Source organism: Peromyscus californicus, unplaced genomic scaffold (genome assembly GCF_007827085.1).
Source record: "Peromyscus californicus insignis strain IS unplaced genomic scaffold, ASM782708v3 Scaffold_6__1_contigs__length_162567912, whole genome shotgun sequence".
Lineage (NCBI taxonomy): Eukaryota > Metazoa > Chordata > Mammalia > Rodentia > Cricetidae > Peromyscus > Peromyscus californicus.
In genome coordinates, this window is record NW_026294584.1 from 73,053,813 (window position 1) to 73,077,314 (window position 23,502).

Here is a 23,502-nt window from a genome sequence, read left to right on the forward strand (position 1 = left end):
GCAGCACATTTCCTGAAAGCCTCCAGGACTCAACCTTTGTCCCCAGGCTCCTGAATGGTCTGGTGACTAGCACGTGAGGTGGCTTGGTGGGGGCACCTGTCACTGACCTCTAGATTGTGTCCTTGCTGAGATTAGACTACAGGTCACCCACCCCTATCAAAACTATCCACAGATTAATCTGAGGATGATTCATGCCATCTGCACCTGGCCTACAAGGAAGCAGGATGTGTTCCAGCAGCCACTGAATCCTAGAATATTTGTCTTTCCATTAAACTCACAAGAGCAAAATGCTGAAACACTACAATTGTCACACCCCACCGGAGGCCCCTGATCAGACCTGGTACAGATTAGAAGCTTTTCCAAACCCCTTTACAGGGAGCACCAGCCAGAGTCCTGTGTTCAGGTCTTGTCAGCAGGAGGTTGGATTAGTGTTGGGTGAATCTTCTTTTGTTTCTAAACATGTAGAAGTCTGGAATCTCTACAGATGTGTGTGTGTGTGTGTGTGTGTGTGTGTGTGTGTGTGAGAGAGAGAGAGAGAGAGAGAGAGAGAGAGAGAGAGAGAGAGGTGTGAATGTATGTGTGTGTATGGGTGTGTTTGTTCATTGTTCATGTATGTGGGTGTGAAGGTCTGAAGACAGCCTTCAGGTATCAGTACTTGCCTTTCTGCCTTGTTTGAGGCAGAGTGTCTTTGTGCCAGGCTAAGTGGCTGTGACACATCTGGAGATTATTCTGTCTCTGCTTCCATCTTCCTGTAGGGACATGCTGAGTTTACAGATATTACTGCATTAATTTATTTTTATTTTTATTTTTAAATTATTTTGTGTGTGGATTCTGAGGATCTGAATTCAAGTTATCATGCTTTGTATGGTGAGTGCTTTTACCCACTACGCCATCTCCCCAGCTCCATATTTCTTCTTTTAGTAGCTCAAATTCTCCATCAGAATCAGGGATTCTGTGGTCTGGGTGCTGGCGAGGTCTGTAAGAGGATGGGCCTATGCAGGTACTCTGGGCTAGATCACCCGCTGGTTAATGTGACGCATGATACTGGCCTTGTGGTCCTGGCACTGTTCCCTATGGGCTCAAAGCTCCGGTGGAAAGAGTGGTGGTTTAAGGCATCCACTTGCCACTTGACCCTAAGGACCACAATACCTTTGGGGAATTTCATAGATGTCTGGAGGGTTCTTTTTCTTTGGAGCTCCCAGGCTGGTCCTCAACATCCTTGGAGCCAAAGCTAGAAGCCCAGCTGGAAAAGCACTGGAGGAACTGGTGCCAGGCCCCCACCCTCTATGTGGCCAGGCCATGTGTGGGGCCATTAGGATTTTTCCATGGCTCCTGTAGAGCATACCTTCGTTGGTCAGAGGCTTCTCAAGGAGGGGACAGTGATTAATGTTTTATGGACGAGCTGCTGGGCATGATGCCTTGTTTTCTTTAGGTTTAGAATACAATGAAGACGATGATTGGAATTCACTGCCTAGCAAAGGGGGCTGGGTGAGGCCATTCTTGGGAGGCCAAGGACCGAAGGTGCTGGTGTTTACCATTCTTAGTGCCAAAGGGAAGGGAGGTGAAGTCCTTTCTTACAGGGCCATCTTTACCAGCCCCATGGGACCGTCAGTCCCCATCTGTACTTTGGGACCAATGTTCAGCGGGGCCTGTGACAGAGGGTATCTATCCAGCAGTTTCAAGAAATTGCCTGCCCAGGTGATTCCCCTTCAAGCTGGCAAACTACTTTGGCTACATGTAGAGCTTGTCCCATTACTCTTCTTGGAGCTCACTGATTGGGCACAGGGAGAGGGTTCCACTGCTCTGCAGCTCTAGGGCAACTGGGCTGCACTTGGTTTTGTTGATTTGGGGTGTTTGTTTATTTAGATAAAGTCTCCAGGTTGGCCTTGAAGTCTCTATGGAGCTAAGGATGAACTTAAACTTCTGATCCTCCAGCTTCTACCTCCTAAGTGCTGTTCCATCAAGCCTATTTTATGCAATGCTGGAGGCAGAATCCAGGGCCTCGGGAATGCTAGGCAAGTACCCTACTAACTGAGATACATTCCTAGTTTCCGTGTCTGTTTTAAAAATACTATAATTCTTTCAAGTGGGAGAACACAATTAATTCAGAGTTGTCCATGCAGTAAAGGTCAAAGGCCAAAGTATGTGCACACATGCACTTGTGTTGGCCAGTGGGGATAACTTTCATTGATCACACCCTGTTTTAATTCGTCCTTCTACAGACCCTTCCCTGTAGTTGACTGTCCTGAGGAAGGCCAGTTCAAGCCTTCGGTAGCACACAGACTCAGGTCTCGGGGATTTGCAGCCTAGCCCAGGACCAAGTCTACCACATAAACAGAGGCTGCAGAAATATCTTCTGCCAGTAGTTGCTCTATCCACAGGTGCTGTTTGGTTTGCCCACCTCCATTCTGCTGTTTGCATTTAACTAGCTCAGCTTCGGTCACTGGGGGGGCTAGTACCTGTTTTAAAGTAAGCTGCAAAGTAAGTGACGAGCTCATAATCTGTCTGCAGTTTCGACATCACGGGCAAGGGAAGAAAAACTCTGCAAAGTAGTCTGATCCAAAGAGGGGGGAAATGAAAACCCAAAGCATTAGTTAAAGAGAGACGCATCCTTCAAGGATCGGAGCCCACCACTGATTGCAGTCTCTGATGTTCTGGAAGAGGCCGGTGTGTCCTGACACCTTATTAAAATGAACTTCACTATTTTTTTAAACTTATTGTTTGTTAATGCAACTCAAATAAAAAAAAACTGAAACCAAAGAAAGCAGTAAGATACATTCAAATTAAGTTTAAAATTGATGGGGCATCCATGCCTTTGAACTGTTATATCTCAGGTGTCATTGTGGGGTGTGTGTGTGTGTGTGTGTGTGTGTGTGTGTGTGTGTGTGTGTGTGTGTGTTCAGTTCACTGTAGAGAACTGCCAGGCCCACATGTGGAAGGCCTACACTGAATCAGAGCTAACTATGGAATCCACTGGAGGACTACATTTGCCCAAATATGCCATGCCCACCTCATACCTTTCTGGTCACGTATTTGAACTCCAAGGATACCTTTCTTTCACTTGAGTTTTGAACAACATGAGGGCAGCCACAGGGTGGGCCTCACTTCTGAGCAGAGGCACTCAGGGTTATGTGCATAACAAGCAAAGCGAGCTCCTGGGTGGCTTTGCCGGATCAGGTGACATCAGTGTCCCTAGCCATCTGCTCTGTAGATGGGTTGTCTGAACTCACCTCCTCCCTTCATTGATACCGTACAATGTCATTGTGCTCCCCTCCACGGGATGGCTTTGTTTCACTGAGAAATAGAGACTAAATTCTAATTTTGCTAAGAATATTGGTAACCTGTGTCTTTATTCAGCCTGCTTCCTCAGCTACCAATCTATAGTGAAGACGTTCAGCTTAGACAGAGCTAGTCCTGTGTCTCACTCAAACCAGGTTTGGGAGGCAGGTCCCACAGGTGACTTGGCATGAGCAGGGGCCTGACATGCACACTACCTTGGAGTCAGCATCCAAGATGTGTTTTCCTGCATCCTGAATGTTCACCTGCACCTTGGGACCTCGGTGATGGAGAGATGGATGGGCAGGAACTTCCAGGCTCCCCTGGCACCTGATCCTTTTGCCTCCTGCCTCTCACTGCACCATCTTTCCTTCTATTATGCTGCAGACTCAAAGAAGCTTCTCTGCCCCTCCTGGGGATTTCTAGGCCCTGAGATGAATTGACTGCTCAACCGTTCGTGAAGTTCCCGGAATCACTGATTCACCTGGACTGTGGCTGATGGGCCAGAGCACCGACCACGCAAGACGGACTCCAAGAACTGCACAGCTGCCAGTGACCTCCTGAGCTGGGAGTGGCAGCGCATCTGCCCCCAGGAATGTGGGGCCCAGAGATACCAGACCGGAAACTCTTAGAGGGGCCGTGGCTTTGCTTCCAGAAGATTCTGAGAGCCCCTGCTTCCGTTCCTTGCCATCTTTCTATTTGAGTGGGAAGCCACCCTAGGTCACCCCTGGCAAGATCTTGGGCAGGAAAAATATTCTAGAATGTTAGATCTGAAAGGAATTGAGCAGACTTGGGGATTTCAACCATGGTGATTTTCCATTTTCTTCTGTCTGCCCACCTCTGGAGGACGCAGGCCAACATGCCAGCCAGGGAGCTGTGGTACCCACCAACCTCCACGCCTCCTTGCCTTCACCTAGCTGTGGTACCCTGGCAGCCTCTCTCCATCTCAGGTCCCCTGAAACACAGCACTGAGAAGAAGGCCCGAAACAGGTCATCACAGGCCGTGCTTGGCAGAACCCCTCAGTGTTCTGGCCACAGGAATAAGACCCACTCCAGGCTGCTTCCCTCACATGCCTGTCTGTCATTCCACATCCCTTGCAGCTTATCTAGGTGGAAACAGCACCCTACTCCATCAGTCCCTGAGCCCAACACTTTTGGAAGCTGTGAGTGAGTTACGTCCGAAGGTCGAGGCCTGCAGAAGCTATTTGTGAAGCCCTGTCCTCCAGACCTTCTCACTCACCCCTCCCTGCTTGGAGACTAAGCTGTTTCTGACTTCCTACGGGGCAGGTACTGGGACTTAATGGATCTTGGGACAGTTGGTTGAACAATGGAGAGAAGAAGGGTGTCTGGAGCTCAGGTTTTACTGGCTGTCCCCCAAAGGGTGGCCAGGAGTGCTGTTTTCCCTAGTACTAAGTGGAGGAACTAGGGTATGGGGAGATAACTGGGGAGCAAGGGCTGTGGGACCTGGTGGGAGGGTTTGGAGTTCTCAGTAGCTTTGTCTTTCAGAATGGAATCCGGGCCTGGAGATTGGGGATCCCTGACTAAAGCCCTCAGAGCAGAGAGGGAGGGCCTCTGTTGCTCCTGCGGCATGTGGCATTGTACAGGGACTTTATAAACACATGAGCACGCCTGATGTTGATAAGTGAGCTGAGCGTGAGGGATTCCGTACTTAGTACATCTGAGAAAGCTGTATTAAGCTCCTCCTAGGTGCCAGGCACTATTCTGGCTGCTTGGTATTAAGCAGAAGGGGTAGTGTTTATGTTTCATGGAGAACAAGTCAGATTGGCCAGGCAATAAGCCCAAGGTTGCTAGAAAAGGCAGACCAGGATACAGAGTCAGAGCTGGGGAGTTCTGAGATGGAGTTCTTTCCACCTCTGGGTCCTGGCTGGGCAGAAAGGCAGGGTGATGAAGTAGAGGGCTTCAAACTACCTGGCCGTTCAAGGCAAGGCAGCTCACTTTTTGTTCTGAGCCTCATTTTTCTCAACTGACTTCTAGGCCCTTGGCCAAGCAGTGAGAAATTGCTCCCGGGCAATAATAGAACTTAAAATTTTGCACCAGAACAGCTGTCCACTTTTGAGCCAGGTCTAGGCATTAGCTTCTTCGGCATCTATAGGAAGGTGGGGATGATTCCCCAGCAAGGGAAGGGATTTGCCAAAGCATCCCTGAACTCCACATGCCCTGGGCCCCTCCCAGTTCCCCAGAATTGGTCCTCGGGTTATCAGGGGAAGCAGCTGAAGCTGTGGACAAACAGGCAGGGCAGGCTGGGACACGGGGACATGTGGTTTATAAATAAGGGTAGGCAGGACAAGGACAAATCAGGTAGGACATGGGGAGGGGAGCTGCAGGGAGAGGCAGAAGGTCTCAGGTCTCTACCCCCACCTTAGATTCATATCCCTTCCCCGAGGAGCGGGCTCCTCCTCAGATCAGAACTGACTGTCAGCCCCCTGCACCAGCCCCAGCCCCAGCAGCTCTGAAGGAAACAGAAGGAGCAAAGTCCTGGCCCAACCCAGGTTCTCCCAGAGGGATTAAGGCTGCTTCCTCCTCAAAGTCTTCCAGACTCTCTGGACCACACCAGGACACACTCTAGGTTTGTAAATGGAAGGAGGGAGGAAGGAGGGGCTCATCAACACCAGGCGCTTAGGAAAAGGAGGAGCTAATGGAGGTGTGTGTGTGTGTGTGTGTGTGTGTGTGTGTGTGTGTGTGTGTGTGAGAGAGAGAGAGAGAGAGAGAGAGAGAGAGAGAGAGAGAGAGAGAGAGAGAGAGAGAGACTCTCTCAAGCTTCTCGCCCCTTGCTTAGAACTCTGTGGCCGCCTCATTTTTTGACCCTTTCAACTCTCCCAAGACGCTTCAATTATTTATTTCATTAAAAAATAGAATGTGTAGTCAGGCATTGGGGCATACTTCTATAAATCCAGCATTCTGGAGGTGGAGGTAGGAGAATCAGGAATTCAAAGTCAACCATTTTGAGTTCGATGCCACCCTGGGCAACATGAGACAGAGTCAGACAGCTTGGCTTAGAATCTGGGGTCTGATACCAGCCATGTGATCTCCAAGGGTCACTGTGCCTCAGTTTCTTCATCTTAGAAAAGGTCACACCTTCAGAGGTGTGGGTGTAGACTCTCCACACTACAGTGCTCTGGCTCACCCCTCCTCATTTCCCTAACTCTGCAGCCCCAGCTCTGTCCCACCTACACTTTGAAGACTGCATGATGAACCCCAAGTGGGGTTGGGATAACTATTTCCCCAGGAAACAAGTAGGGGACCACAGAGTAAAGTGGAGAAAGAAGCAGAGAATCAGGGCCAAAGGAGCTACCGGTAAGGGCTTGGCCTGGAGGCGCCCCGTTTTGTAGGTCCCACCACTTCCTCCATCTACTTATGGCTCTAAGCAGAGTGACTGGTCGGGGGCCACTGGACCTGAGTCCTGACTTGGTGGCTGCCTGTGTGATCCTGGATAGGACTGCTACCCTCTCTGGTTCTCAGCGTGTCTATTCATAGAGACAAGTGAAAGGATTCCAGTCCTGCCTGCATCAGCCTGAGGGCCTGTGCTTTATTTGACATGCTCAGGGGTCAGGGCCGAGCTGGAATTCAGTCTGTAGCCTGCTTGCTCCTTCTCAGCTGGGGCTTGGGGTTTCTTCCCTCAGCATGCTCCCACAGTGCTCTGGGGACGCCACTCCCTGTGTTCCTTAAGGTAGTATGCAATAAGTGCTTTACCACCCAAACCAAGATTTTGTAGATCTGAGTAAAAGCATCACAGGGCATGACAGCGTGGGTATGGGGCTGTGTGTCTGGGGGTTCCCACTTAGAGAACCTTGGATGCCCCACTTTCTCCTGCAGACTCAAGCCAATTATCACACAGGGTACATGCAAGGAACAGCTGGGTCTGTCCAACCCACAGGAGCCCCGTGCCCCAAGGAGGAGGGCAAAGTCTGCGGAGAAGTTGGGAGTTTATAAAGGAATGAGTTATCCATGTACACATCAAAGAACTCCTTCCGCTAGAGGAAAACAAAGTGACACGTTGTTCCCACATCGCCTGGCCTGGCTGGAGGCCAGCGCTCCTCCTCAGCCTTGCCTCTCACACCTACCCTGCCCTCCACCTCCACCTCCTTAGCAGTTGCCCTGACCAGATACCGGACGGGGCCAGACTGCTTCTGGTAGAAAGGGAAAGGGGCATCCAAGAAATGAACCAGGGTCCGGGCAGGGTGGCCTTAGGTAGGCAGGGCCAAGGTCAGGTAAAGATGTAGCATGGTCCTTCTACCCCACTGGGAAAACGGGAATTCTCTTCCTCCGTGCTCTAATTGCTTCTCACAGGTAGCACTGGACATTCAATGTCCAGTACATGAACTCTAGGGACACAGTACCATAGAAGATCCAGTGTATACCCCTTACCTTGACTCCAATTCTGACCTCTAATTCTAAGCCAGAAGATACCCTAATAAACCCTGGACAGAAACAGTTCTGAGAGTGACCCATGAAGGCTGGGTCACCACAGGGATCAGGGGAGAGTGGCCAGTGGCTGCAAAGCTATGGCTAAGAAAGGGCTGAGGATGAGGTGTCTGCCTTTGTGTGATCCATTATGAGGTGCCAGGATCCCTGCTTCTTCTAGACCAGTGGTCCTCAGCCTTACTAGTGCTACGACCCTTTAATACAGTTCCTCATGTTGTGGTGACCCCAACCATAAAAGTATTTTTGTAACTACCTTATAACTGTAATTTTGCTACTTTTATAAATCGTATTGTAAATATCTGATACGCAGGATATCTGATTTGTGACCCCAAAGGGGTCGAGATGAGAATCTCTGTTCTAGACTTTTCTTTTCTCTGGAGGGAGGGCAATATGAGAGTCACAGCTTGGGATTGTGGTTATCCTGATCTTGCCCTGAACACACCCTGCAACCTACAGCAAAAAGCCATTTGAGCCAAGTATCCAGAGGCAGCTGACTCCCTGAACCTGCCCATGTCTAAAGGCCTCAGCCCCAGACTGGGTAAGTGTTAGGGAATCTTGACATTCCTTGTCCGGAGTCCGCTGCTGGAAGATGATGTAGTTGCTCAGGTTCACCACCAGGGGCGGTGGACGCAGGCGGGACCAAATGTCTCAGTGCAGCTCTGGCAGTTTTGCAGACACCGGGCGGCTCTCAGTGCCAGGGAGAAGCCAAGTGCCCACTATCAAGGAGTCCACCTGTTTATGGGATGGGCAGAAAGACTTCACCCCGCTATCTCCAGTGCTCACCCAGCGTGGCAGGAAAACCCTACCATTCGCTACCACCGTAGTTTAAATGTAATTGTATATGTAGTGTCCAGATAAATATTTTTTTAAAATTAGAGTATTGGAATAAAAGATAATGCTTGTTTTGGCGGTTTACCCACATTACAGAACTCCATGCCCTGGCCCTGGGAACGTCTAGACTTTCACACAAAAACTTTTACATACAAAAATTGTTTTTTTTCCATTAAAAAAAACAAAACAAAAAAACTATTTCTGTACTTTCTGTTTTTGTCTTAAGTAAGACCTATGTATTTTAATCAGATTTATTGAGTAATGATTTACATATAATGTATTTCTAAACGTAAGATTTGGTGGATTTTACCCAGTGTGCATAACCGTGACCATGATCCCTGGAACATTCCTAGCAATCCCCAAACATTCTCTCCCCAGCCAACCCTGCATTGTTCATTCATACCCCCCGACCCGTGCCCCGGTTTCCTCTCAGCTTCTCTGCTGCTGCAGTTTTGTTCTTCCAGAATTTCACCTGGAAGGAATCATACCGAGCCTGGCTTCTTTCACTCAGCACAATGCCCTTGACATTCATCTCTGTGGTGTGTAAGAGCTATGTCCCTTTTTATCATCAAGTAATATTCCATGGTATGCATATGCCGCATGGACTCCTGCCAGCGGTGAGTCTCTGGAGTCTTCCAAGTTTGAGCTACAGTGGATAAAGATCTCTGGATATTTGAATACAAGTCTTTGTCTTATCCTGTTTTTTTTTTTTTTTAATCTTGGGTAAATATGTACTTAGAAGGAAGATTATGGGCTCGTATAAGTGTGTTTGACTTTATATTTAACTGCTAGCCTGTTTTCTAGATAGGCTCTGTTTTGTATTCCAGAACTGTGGATGCTCCCATCTTTGCCAGTGCCTGCAATGGCCCTTCACGCACAGTTAGCCTTTCTAGTTTGGTGTGCAGTGGGGTGTCATGGTGGAGTTTATATTTCTCTAATGGTCAGTGATGCTGAATGTCTTGAAGAACTCTTATTGTCTATTCATAGCTTCCTTAGCTAGCAGACTGTTAAGAGCCTGTCCATTCTTCTAAAATATTTTTGCTTCCTTATCATTAAGTGGTAGGTGGCTTTTATGAAATACATGCTTTAGAAATGTTCTCTTCCAGTAGCTTTCCTTCTCATCTTAGGTAGTTTTACTTGGAGAGAACATTAGAACCTTTGTAGAGGTCACACTGGCTACAGTACAGTGATCAAAAGTTAGAATCAACACTAACACAGCATTGTAAATAGCTGCCTGCTTTCTCAAGACCAAGATCCAGTTATATCGCCCTGGTCTGTTCTAACCTGTGTTGGTCTAGTATTTTGTCAGAAGCCCTCCAGTGCCTTGTGCAAGGCTTTCTCCTCATTAGATTGGGTTCCTGGACTTGGAGAATATGACACTTTCTCATTACATCACACCACGGTGCACCCAACTTCTCAATGAAGATGATAGCTTTGAATGTTTCATGTCTGATGGCTTTCTCTACTGGTTAAGTTACCATTTTCCTCCTTTATATCTAATGTACATTTGGGAGAGATACTTGGAGACCAGACAAATATCCCATTCTTCCTAAACCTTTGCACTCAGTGGTTGGTTTACTGGCAGCGATTGCTCCCATGATATTCTGACAGTGATGTGGAGTCCCTTGATTCAGCTACTTGTACTGACTGGAGTCCTACTGCAGGGAGGCATTCCCTTCTCTGTCATGTATTTACAGCACTGTGTGGGTGTTTGTTCTTCTCTTTAGATCATAACTCCACACTTCTGCCCTTTATTTGGCTGCTCACCTGCCCAGTCCCTGCAGTGGGAGCTCTGCCAGCTTTGGCTGGTCCTGTGACGCCTGGATTTTCTCTCCAGTTATCTCTCTCTCTCTCTCTCTCTCTCTCTCTCTCTCTCTCTCTCTCTCTCTCTCTCTCTCTTTCTTGAATGCTTATGCTGATTCTAGCACCAAGAAAGACTCCTCCAGGATCATCCTGAATTATTCGGGATGTAGCTCCCAAGCCAATACTTTCTTTTTTTCTTTTTTTTTTTTTTTTTTGGTTTTTCGAGACAGGGTTTCTCTGTGTAGCTTTGCGCCTGTCCTGGAACTCACTTGGTAGCCCAGGCTGGCCTCGAACTCACAGAGATCCGCCTGGCTCTGCCTCCCGAGTGCTGGATTAAAGGCGTGCGCCACCACCGCCCGGCTGCCAATACTTTCTAAAACAACCTTAGGTCCTATGTTGTAGGTGGTATTTAAATGCATTTAAATACTAGCCGGGTACTAGGTGCAGTGGGGATATTGATGCTTCTGTGATGTCATAGGTCAGAACTGGGACACTTGTGAACATAAGTATGTATGCACAGGTATGTTTGTTTATGGATTGACCAATCTGTATATGGATAGTCTATTGATCTGTCAACCCACCATCCATCACATCATCTATTAAAAAGAAGTCTGATTTTACACTAACACTGATTCTGGTCCAGCACAAACTGTTTATTACTCTTTACTTCCTAGCTTCCAAACTATAACATTTGTTCCACCATACAGTAACCATTCGGATTCTTTGACTTATACCCTGCCAAGAAACACGCTGAGAGAGCATAATATATGTAGCCTCATGGCATCCAGGTGAAATATTTAGACCATATCCTCTCCACTCTGTCCGCTACAGGTGACTAAGTCATATATTTGTGATCCAGCCAAGCTAATTTGTCACAGCCTGCTCTCATCTGGGAGCTCCTAACATTCTGGTTGGACTTTATAATTTAGACAGTAAAATGGGGACTGTACTATGCACAGAATCATACATTTAATGCCACATTACAATTCAGAGGAAGTGTGTGTGCACGCACGCCAGCCCCTTCTCCTTCTCCCAGTCTTAGGTAATTACTAACTTGTTTCCCGGCCCACCATCTTGCCTTCCCTTAGAGTGTCATAGAAATGGAATGGTATGGCATGTAGCCTATGGGATTTGACTTCGTATATTTTTAGTCTGTGAGGATGGATATAAACTCATCTATCTACACTGATATGTGAATCAAGCATTCCTTTTCACTGATGCATAATTTTCCCATGACCAAGCATTCACACGTTGAAGGCCATCTAGGTAACACCCAGGCTTTTGGAATAAGCATACTCACTATAAGCATTTGTATATAGGTGAACTTACATGTTCAATTAACCTGGACATACACCTTGGAGTAGGATTGGTTGCAGGTGTATGTTTAACATAAAAATAACCCATCACATGGCTGGCAGGAATCCTGTGCTCATTTAGACAGACATCACGAATAGTCAGGGCAGCTTCTTCAGTGCTGGCAACTCCAAGTTCCAGAGGGTCAGATGCTTGGGGCCAGGGTTGTTAAACCTAGGCTTGTCACCTGGCCCCTGAGACCTGGAGTCTTACAGCTCGACTGTCAAGTGCAGAGACAAGTTGTGGGCCCTCGAAGCTAGCGGCCCTGCTGAGGTCATGAAGACCCATGAGCTGCAGTCACTGGCATGCTCGCCTCTTAGCCATGCCCAGTTCTCTGGAAGTCTCATGACTCAGTCTCACTGTCTTGGCTTTTCACAGCCTCTTGCCTTCTGTCCTCTCAGCTTTCTGCTGTCCGTCTGTCTTAGTGTTTATGCCCTCCTTCATAGTCTCTGTTCTTGTTACTCTCTGGAGCTCCCAGTGGCCTCCTGGCTCCTAACTAGGCTGCAGACTCATCGGCTGTGGGGTTCAGAGAGTTGCTGTCATGGCAATCAATCCTTTACATCCACCTCCTGGCTACTGCTACTGGGGTCTGGGGACTGGAAGTCAAGGATTCTCCTGTTTACAGTGTTGCCAGCTGAGCTTCCTCAACTTGGGAGAAAAATCAGGAGTAGACCATCAAAAAACCTAAAGGAAAAAACTAAAAGAAAAGCCTTTAGTTTGGGAGTGACACACCTGAGATAAGCCTGCAGGAACAGAATTATCCTCAAACAGTGACAACCAGCCAGCTTATCTGCTAGAAGAGGGGCACGCACAGGCACAGTCTTTGACAGCTTCTGGTTTCATCAATCACAAGCCTCCCACTAACCACCACAGGTTTTTTGCTAAGTCACTGAGGAGGTGCCGCTTTCTGCTGCAGGATGACCAGAGCCGTCTTTATCTCAGGAGGCTGATGACCCATGTGAAGTCTGTGTGGAACATTACTTTACATAAAGTTGTAATACATTTATTTATGTTGCAGAATATTATTTTTTAACTATGTAAAGATGTGTTACATGTGTTTTCGCTGTCTTTGTTTAATTATTTAAATGTGTGTTGCTTTTGTTTATGCTGCATTTGTTTAATGATGTAAAGATGTGTTGATGTTTCACCTTGCCTACCTAAGGCACCTGATTGGTCTAATAAAAAGTTGAACAACCAATAGCTAGGCAGGAGAGGGATAGGTGGGCCTGGTGGGAGAGAGAATAAGAGGAGGAGGAACTTGGGCGGGGAAGAAGGGAGGGAGATTGAGGGAGAAAGAGAAGGAGACACCTGGGGCCAGACAGCCAGGCAGCCACCAGACAGCCAGACACAGAGTAGGACATACAGAATGAAAGAAAGGTAAAAAGCCCCAAGGCAAATTGTAGATGAAGAGAAACAGGTTAAGTTATAAAAGCTAGTGGGACAAGCATAAGGTAAGGCCGAGCATTCGTAATTGATAATACATCTCCGTGTCTTGATTTGGGGGCTTGTGCAAGGTGTCTGGAGTAGTGGTGTCTGGAGCAAGCCACCCTGGACCAGAAATTGTGATAGCAGTGCTCCTGTGACCTGCACGGGCCTCCCTGTGCACCTATGGTGTGTCCAAATCAGCTAAGCTGCCATGTGACCATCTGGCTGATCGTCCAAGGAGGAGTTGTATGGTTGACTTCTCCCAGTGCAAGGCAATCAGCACAGGCGAAGATTTGATAACTAACTGTCAATCAAAGGGTCAAAAAAGAACCCATCTCCCCAGTAGCTTAGCTTATCTGAAGGTAAACTAGGTACTGAAGAGCATTTATAGTAAGGACTTATCATGACATTGAGATTTTCAACAGTACTTAATGGTGTTTAACCTCTGGCCAACTGTCCTTAGGGAGATGTGGACCCCTTCTATCTCATTATAGTATTTTCAAACTCAGTGGTGCTCTTCAACATTCTTAGCAAAGGTTGCAGAGGGCTCCAGTTGCTCTGCATCTTTGTAAATACTTAGTTATATCAGTTTTAATTTTTTTAGCTATTCTAGTAGGTGCTGAAAGGTATATAGTTTATATTTTGTAGCTTGTGGTTTTAATTTTCTTAATGACCTATGTGGAGAATATTTTCAGATGCCATTTGCTGTTGTCATGTCTTCCTTGGAGAAGTACCTGCTTAGTTCTTTTGCACATTTAGAATTTTACTTTGTTTTTCTCTAACTGGGTTTTGAATGCTTTCTCTATGTTATTGGCACAATTCTGATTTAAGACCTGACATATCTGATCTGTAAGTCCTTTAAGAAATAGTAAACTGATCTGTGATTTATCTTCTTCTCTTTGCAGAGCATACAGCTTTACTCTGTTGGATAATAACGTGCTCATTTTTCCCCTCACATTGGTTGTGCTGTGAATTGCCTCTACTATGGACAAACTCAAGGACCTACAAATCACCCTGAGCTTTCTCCCGGGTTATTTATTGGTTTGGGGCCTATGATCTGCTTTAGATGAGGTTTGTAAATGCTGTGAGGTATATATTGAGGTTTACTTTTTTCTTTCATGTATGGACATTCAGTTGTTCGAGCAGGGTTTGTTAAAGGGATGATCCTTTCTCAGTGAATTGCCTCTGTACCTAAATTTGTGTGGCTCTGTTTCTGGGCCCCCTGTTTTGTTTCATTCCTCTATGTGGCTGTCCTTTTGCAATACCACACTACCATGTCTACTGCCAGCTTGAGGTAGGTTTTTAAATTGGATGGTGGGCACCAGGATCTGAGTATGTTAGGTTGCCCGTGGCTCATCTCTCGAGTGCTTGTGGTATTATTTTGAAGGCTGTGGAGCTGTGAGGGAATGGAGCCTTGGCAGCAGGAGGACACTTTTGCAGATCTACCCACTTCTGGTGCTAGCCTGCATTCTCTCTTTCACATCTTGCAAGATGCCACCTGTCTGTCACCACAGAGCCATTCTGCTGTGCTGTCCTCGCTGTGGGGGGCTGGAACCCTCTGAAAACACAAGCCAAGGCAAACTTTTCCTTCCTGAGTCCTTTCTGCCAGATATGTTGCCACAGTGATTGAAGTGGTGTCTCCCACAGCGGGGTCCTTTAACTTCCCTTCTTTAACAGAACTATGTTACCTATTTGACTTCCTTTGGTTTTCTGTAAAATTACTAAAATATGTTGGTAAAGCAGCTACTTGAAGCTATGTTGATTTTACAGTTCAGATCGGAGAGAACTAAAAAAAGCATTTTCTTTTTAAATTTTTTTATTCTTTGCAAATTGCCTATATTTATAGAATGTATGTTGATCATATTTATCCATCATCCCTTCCTCCAACTCTCTCGAGTGCCCCTGCTCCTTTCCCTTCCCAGATTCATGTCCTCTTTTAGTTTAATTTAACTTTGCTATGTTAGTAATAACCCCTGAGTCCAATTAGTGCTATCTGTATGCACATGGGTGTAGGACCATCCACTGGGTCATGAACAACTCATTATGGCCACATCCCCAATGAAGAGTGACTGTCCCTTGCTCAGTAGTCTTCACCTGCCTATAGCTCATCTGATAGGGTAGGGCTTTGGGGACCCCTCTACCATTCATGCTAGCGTTTTGATTGACTTGATTATGATGCAAGCAACCACAGCTGCTGTGAGTTGATACATGTGAAGGCCATATCAAGCCCAGAAGTTAGCATTTCACAGCCCTCCTTCCCATCCACCAGCCCTCCTTCCCGTCCACCAGCCCTCCTTCCCGTCCACCAGCCCTCCTTCCCATCCACCAGCCCTCCTTCCCATCCACCAGCCCTCCTGCCATCCACCAGCCCTCCTTCCCATCCACCAGCCCTCCTTCCCATCCACCAGCCCTCCTTCCCGTCCACCAGCCCTCCTTCCCATCCACCAGCCCTCCTGCCCATCCACCAGCCCTCCTTCCCGTCCACCAGCCCTCCTGCCATCCACCAGCCCTCCTTCCTATCCACCAGCCCTCCTTCCCGTCCACCAGCTCTCCTTCCCGTCCACCAGCCCTCCTTCCCATCCACCAGCCCTCCTTCCCATCCACCAGCCCTCCTTCCCATCCACCAGCCCTCCTTCCCATCCACCAGCCCTCCTTCCCATCCACCAGCCCTCCTTCCCATCCACCAGCCCTCCTTCCCATCCACCAGCCCTCCTTCCCATCCACCAGCCCTCCTTCCCATCCACCAGCCCTCCTTCCCATCCACCAGCCCTCCTTCCCATCCACCAGCCCTCCTTCCCATCCACCAGCCCTCCTTCCCATCCACCAGCCCTCCTTCCCATCCACCAGCCCTCCTTCCCATCCACCAGCCCTCCTTCCCATCCACCAGCCCTCCTTCCCATCCACCAGCCCTCCTTCCCATCCACCAGCCCTCCTGCCATCCACCAGCCCTCCTGCCATCCACCAGCCCTCCTTCCCATCCACCAGCCCTCCTTCCCATCCACCAGCCCTCCTTCCCATCCACCAGCCCTCCTTCCCATCCACCAGCCCTCCTTCCCATCCACCAGCCCTCCTTCCCATCCACCAGCCCTCCTTCCCATCCACCAGCCCTCCTTCCCATCCACCAGCCCTCCTTCCCGTCCACCAGCCCTCCTTCCCATCCACCAGCCCTCCTGCCCATCCACCAGCCCTCCTTCCCGTCCACCAGCCCTCCTGCCATCCACCAGCCCTCCTTCCTATCCACCAGCCCTCCTTCCCGTCCACCAGCTCTCCTTCCCGTCCACCAGCCCTCCTTCCCATCCACCAGCCCTCCTTCCCATCCACCAGCCCTCCTTCCCATCCACCAGCCCTCCTTCCCATCCACCAGCCCTCCTTCCCATCCACCAGCCCTCCTTCCCATCCACCAGCCCTCCTTCCCATCCACCAGCCCTCCTTCCCATCCACCAGCCCTCCTTCCCATCCACCAGCCCTCCTTCCCATCCACCAGCCCTCCTTCCCATCCACCAGCCCTCCTTCCCATCCACCAGCCCTCCTGCCATCCACCAGCCCTCCTGCCATCCACCAGCCCTCCTTCCCATCCACCAGCCCTCCTTCCCATCCACCAGCCCTCCTTCCCATCCACCAGCCCTCCTTCCCATCCACCAGCCCTCCTTCCCATCCACCAGCCCTCCTTCCCGTCCACCAGCCCTCCTTCCCATCCACCAGCCCTCCTTCCCGTCCACCAGCCCTCCTTCCCATCCACCAGCCCTCCTTCCCGTCCACCAGCCCTCCTTCCCATCCACCAGCCCTCCTGCCATCCACCAGCCCTCCTGCCATCCACCAGCCCTCCTTCCCATCCACCAGCCCTCCTTCCCGTCCACCAGCCCTCCTGCCATCCACCGGCCCTCCTTCCCATCCACCGGTCCTTCTTCCCATCCACCAACCCTCCTTCCCATCCACCAACTCCCCTTCCCATCTACCAACTCTTACATTCTTAATGCTCCCTCTTCCAGGATATTCCCTGAGCTTTGGAAGATGGGAAGTTGATATAGATGACCTGTCCACAGCTGAGCACTCAGTGCTATTTATACTCAGCACTTCAAGTAGTTAGGAGTCAATGCATTAACTTCTACCCACTGCAAAAGAAGCTCCTCTGACCAAAGTTGAGAGCAGTACAAATCCATGGATATAACTATTAAAATTTAGAAGGTAGTTTGATAATATGACTATTTATCAAAACAACAGTAGGTTACCCCCTAGGGCCTATTATCTCCTGGTCATGGGCATCTGACTGGGTTAGAAAGTAATTGGTTACCAATCAGAAAGTAGTTGGTTACCACTAAAAACATCATGCCACTATTGCACCAGTGAGCACGTTTTGGAAGCAGGTAAGTGTTGTATCACAAAGGCTCCAGACCATTGATGTCTTCTCTCCCCCAGAAGGCTGCATAGACCTAACACTTTGGGCACTAGCCATCAGGGAGATGGGTTTTCTTTTTTTCTTTCTTTCTTTCTTTCTTTCTTTCTTTCTTTCTTTCTTTCTTTCTTTCTTTCTTTCTTTCTTTCTTTCTTTCTTTCTTCTTCCTTCCTTCCTTCCTTCCTTCCTTCCTTCCTTCCTTCCTTCTTTCTTTCTTTTTTGTTTTTGTTTGTTTTTCAAGACAGGGTTTCTCTGTGTAGTTTTGGTGCCTGTCCTGGATCTCGCTCTGTAGACCAGGCTGGCCTTGAATTCACAGAGATCCACCTGGCTCTGCCACCTGAGTGCTGGGATTAAAGGCATGCACCACCACCGCCCAGCTAGGGAGATGGTTTTCTGATCAGTTCCAGGTTGAGTTCTCTTCATCTTGTCTGCAAAGTGGGTGGTGTCTTCAGCAATGGGGTATTATCATCTAGTTGTGGTGGGAAACCAAGGACAATGGCAATATCTTGTGTTGTTTTGGCTGCCTCTGGGACCTCCTTGATCAATAACTCATAGAGATGCATCCTGAATACATAGCACTGAGATTTTCATTTAATAGCCCTTATATTCTGGCAGCAGCATTGTCCACCCATGAAGGTACTTCTGTTCAAATTCCTTTTAAAAATACATCGTTGTTTTTTAATTACAGCATTTTTAATAATGAAGTTTGAAAATAATAATTAAAAATCTATGTTATGTATATTTTAATTAGCTCATAAACTGGTGGGTTTCCATAAGGTTTCTTCATATAACCTTAGTTTTAGCTCTACTTCACCTTTCACCTGTCGCCAACCTCCCACTTAGACCTCTAACTTCAAGTACATCCCTGCCTCTCCTTTCATGCCACGTATGTTCTAGTGTCTCCTTCTAATTGAAATTTTTCTTGCATTGGAAGTTTCCATATAGCTTTTTCCATGCACACTTCATTTTTATTAAGGCTCTTGCAAGCACCTCCTTTCCCTATCCACCCCACTCCAGGCTTAAACTTTTCTGCATCCAGGATCCCACCCCCTCTTTTTAAATTTGCTTTTGCTTTATCTGTATTTTACTATTGGATGTCTACACCCAGTGATCCATTTCCTAGCATCCTGGCTTCCACATGTACCCCAGATAAAAGTATTAAAGCTAGGGTCTACATATGAGAAACAATATGCCACGTTTGTTTTTCTGTGCCTGGAGGACTTCATTCAGTATTTTTTTTTCTAACTCCATCCATTTGCCAGTGTCTTAGTTACTTTTCTGTTTCTGGGATAAGACATCATCACCAAAGCAACCTATAGAAGAGTTTACTGGGGGCTTACTGCTTCAGAGGGTTAGAGTCCATAACTACTGTGGTGGCAGGCAGACATGAGACTGGTGCAATAGCTGAGAACTTATATCCTGATTTGCAAGTAGGAGACAGAAATAGCTAACTGGAAATGGCATGGGCTTTTGAAATTTCAAAGCTCACCCTCAGTGACACACCCCCTCCAACAAGGACACTCTTCCTAATCCTTTCCAAAATGTTCCACCAACTGGTAACTAAACATTCAAATGTATGAGTTCATGGGACCATTCTTATCAAAACCACAACATTTTGCAAAGTTCATGATTTCATTTTTCTTTACAACTGAATAATATTCCATTGCATGTATACACTATGTTCCTCTTATCCATTCATGGGTCGATAGACAGCTTGAGAAATTCCATTTCCTAGCTATTGTGAATCAAGACACAGTGAACGTGGATGTGCAGGGTCTTGGTAGTAAGGTATACAGTCCATTGGGTACATGCCAGGAGTGATACAGCTGGGTCACATGGTAGCTCTATATCTAGTTTTTGAGGAACCTCTGGATTGATTTCCACTGATGGTTCCTCTTTCTCCACATCCATGCCAGTATTTTTGTCATTTGTATTCCTGATTCTGGCCCCCCATGACACCTACTTAATCCACCAACTAGTTCTAGGAACTTTGCTGTGGGTGTCTTGAGTTTTCTACAAATTATGGTGTCTACTAAAAGAAATCCAGAACAAAACAAAATTAAAAAAATAAGCTTTACTTTTTTCATTGCCATCTATAGTTCCCGACTTTCCTTTTGATACTGAGTAGGAGTGGGGAAGGATGCTCTGTTCTTGGATCCCTATCTGAGGAGAAATGATTAACCTTTTGTCATTTATCACAGCAACAGCAGTGCTTTGAAATGTTATTTATTTAGAGAATTTCCCATGTGAGTAGTGTATGCACATCATTTCTCCCCTCATATGGCCCTACCCCAAGATTAATAGCTACAAATCAGTGGTTGCCGAGAGAGGGAAAAATTCATCTTCCCTAGGGATGAGAACCCTGAAAGATTATCCAGTTCTAAGCAGTCAGCCCTGATCACTTATACATATGAGCGACAGTAAACATATTTAGCAAATTATATTAGAAACATATATGTAATAATAATTAAAGAATAAGAGGCTGTGACTGTGAGAGCAAATTGTGGGGGTAGCACACAGGAGGAGTCTGAGAGAGAAGCCCATTATAGCATGGGTGATGACCCATGAAAACTGCATTTCTGGAGGCATCTATGCAACTTGTTGGCAGCTCAACAATCAAAGAATCTCTTCTCATCAGCAATTGCTCATATGTGTGTGTGTGTGTGTGTGTGTGTGTATGTGTGTGTGTATATATATATATATAATATATATATATATATATATATAATATATATATATATATATATCTGTATCTCTCTCCATATATATAACCTTGTGAAGGACTAGGTGTTAAACAAATTCTCTGGTAGGTAGACAGGGAGAGGGGCCATAACTAGGAAATAAAGATGGTAAACTTCAAAGGATGGCCAGCTTCTTCCTCACTCTCCTGACCTGAGACAAAAGCCGGCAGCTTAAAACAAAGGCCCTGTGGGATTTTTCTCTGTCCATAGGTCCCTTGCTGATGGACAGACCCAACAGTTGGCCAATCAGCTATCCCAGTCATTTTCTTCAAACCGACTCACCCTAGATTGAGCGGGGAGCGACCTTTCACACTTTGAAAACTCTCAGCCTTCAAGGAGAAGCTATGATTTGGCTTTTCCCTGGGTGCCTCCTCTGCTTTGCAGAGGTTTTTCCCTGGGTGGCTGCTGTAGGTGTGTGCTTTCGCACCCCAATAAAAGCCTTCATCAACGTCAACTGTTGATTCCGTCTGCTCCTGTTTGCTGCATTAACAACTGCCCCAGCTGTTACCTGTCGTGCTTGAGATTTTTCCTGCCCTTTAACTGGTAGAGAAAACAAACCTGATCAAGACCCCTAGATGCTATCAGTTTGGGAAGGGCCTTGTGGATCTTTTTAAGTTTCAGGGTCTTCCTGAGTCATAGAGTTTCATCAGGTTCCTGAGTCATGGCTTGTATGAGCCAGGTCTACTGGAGATTGCTTTCTCTCATATTTCCTCAGCCTTTGTCTCCTTGAGGAATGGGTATTTTACATATCTTACTGGGTTTTTCTGTTTCCACAGCATGTTACCTCATGCACCGCCCCCCCCCCCCCCACCCCCCCCCCCCCCCCCCGTTCCATAGCTTCACCAGTTAGTCTGTGAGAGGCTCTTTTATTCCTTATTTGAGTCCTTTTTGGTACAAGTAGTTCAGATGCTGAATGTTCCCTGATTATCAGTTTCCTGTTCTGGGCTGGTACTGAGGCTCTCATCTGCATGCTGAATCATAGGTTTTCTTTTTGTCTACATTGAGACTGAACCTGAGGACTATCTTTTATCACTTCTACAACATTCTTTTCACTATCCAATTCTTCCCCTTTGGATCCTAGAAAGGACTCTTTAACACAGATATAATTTATACTCTTATTCTCTCACCCGCTTCAAGCATTAAAAAACAGCAAGACAATACCTCCATCTCATCCTCTGTATTTTCTGTTTTTTTCCTGCCAAATCAGAGGCTCATGTGCCGGTGTTTTAATCACTATTCTATTGCTGTGAAGAGACACCATGACCATGACAACTCTTATAAGAGAAAGCATTTTAGCTGGGCAGTGGTGGCGCACGCCTTTAATCCCAGCACTGGGGAGGCAGAGACAGGTAGATCTCTGTGAGTTTGAGGCCAGCCTGGTCTGTAGAGTGAGTTCCATGCAGCCAGGACTACACAGAGAAACTTTATTTTGAGAGAGAGAGAGAGAGAGAGAGAGAGAGAGAGAGAGAGAGAGAGAGAAGAAGAAGAAGGAGGAGGAGGAGGAGGAGGAGGAGGAGGAGGAGGAGGAGGAGGAGGAGAGGAGAGAGAAAGAGCAAGAGAGAAAGCGAGCTCATTTAATTGGGGGCTTGCTTCCAGTGTCAGAGGCTATAGTCCATCATCATCACCGTGGGGAGCATGGCGGCAGGCATGGCAGGCAGGTGCTGGAGAAGTAGTTGGGAGCTACATCCAGTGACACACTTCCTCCAACAAGGCTCACCTCCTAATTCTTCTCAAATAGTGCCACTCCCTGGTGACTAAGCAATTCAAAAATATGAGCCTATGGGGCCATTCTTATTCAAACCACCACAGCTAGATAACATCTTCATGTCCTTTTCTTACTGTAACTGTTTTGTTATGTGGGCAACTTCTTTTTGGGTCAATGGCTAAATCTCAGATGAATGTCTTTTCACTCACAACAAGGCCCGTGAAATTGACTGCACAGCCTGCTTCTAGTTCTGTCTTACATATGCTACTTTCAGAAAGTGCACATGGTTCATCAGCCATTTAGGAAACTACACCATATTTGTGTGGTGGACCCCATTCATCAAGGAGGCATGCTACCCTATTTAGAAGAACATCATCACCTTGGAATTCCTCAAGGATGTGCCACTCTTAGCTTGGCTTTGTTAGCATGTCTTAGCATGTTTATCACAGGATCATGCAATCACCAAGGAGGTACACCATGAGGAAAGGAGCCCATGTTGAGACTGCCTCCTCAGACACTCAATCTTCACACAGTTCAGCCTTAGTTATATGTCTCATCACCCATCACAGGGGCCAAACAATTGTTCCCAACTCATCTTTGGTCATGGTTTGGTCACCAGCTGTGTTGTGTGACTTTTTCTGGAGAGACATGAACTCTCCCGACACTCTTCTCCTCATTGCCCAGTTTCCACCTCCTTTACTCACTAGGACCACAGCCTGAGTCTGGGTTCCTCCTCTTTGAATTGTGTCCTGGAAACCATCCAGGTGCAATGTGATTTTAGATTATGAGGGGTTTTTTTTTTGAGATGGATCTGTCTGTATAACTCAGGTTTACCTGAACTTTCTATGTAGACCAGACAATCCCCAAACTTATAATTCCACCTCTGCCTTTTGAGTGCTGGATATGTGCATCCGTGTTTTGCTTTGTTTCCAGTGTTAGAAAAAGCAAAGCTCTGTTCAGATTTCTGGATCTCTTGTTATTAAGGTGGAAGGGCAAATCAGTCCCTGATATTCCGTATTGACTGGAAGCAGTTTCTCAAAAAGCGTTTCTGATATATTTCCATATTGAAACATATATATTTAACTCATATTCTTGTATCTATTTTTTTTTTTTTTGGCATCAAGGACAGAACCAAGAGCTGTGTGTTTGCTAAGCAAGCACTCTACTACTGATCCACACCACCAACCAAATTCAAGTTCATGTTTCAATTTTTTCTTATTCATTGATTGATTGATTTTGGTTTTGCGTGTGTGTGCATGCGTGTGTTGTGGTACATGTGTGGAGGTCAGAGGACAACTTGTGGAAGTTGTTTTTTCCCTTCTACCATATGGGTCCCAGGGGTCAAACTCACGTCATCAGGCTTGGTGGCCAGTGCCTTTACCAGCTAAGCCATCTCACCAGCCCCATAGTTCACACTTTCACTCATTATATGGATAGGTTACATTTTAAGGCAACCTTCTCTTAGAATAAAAACATGCATAAATAGAACTTCTTGCTCTTAAGACATGTTCATTATAGAGTCAATAGGTTGT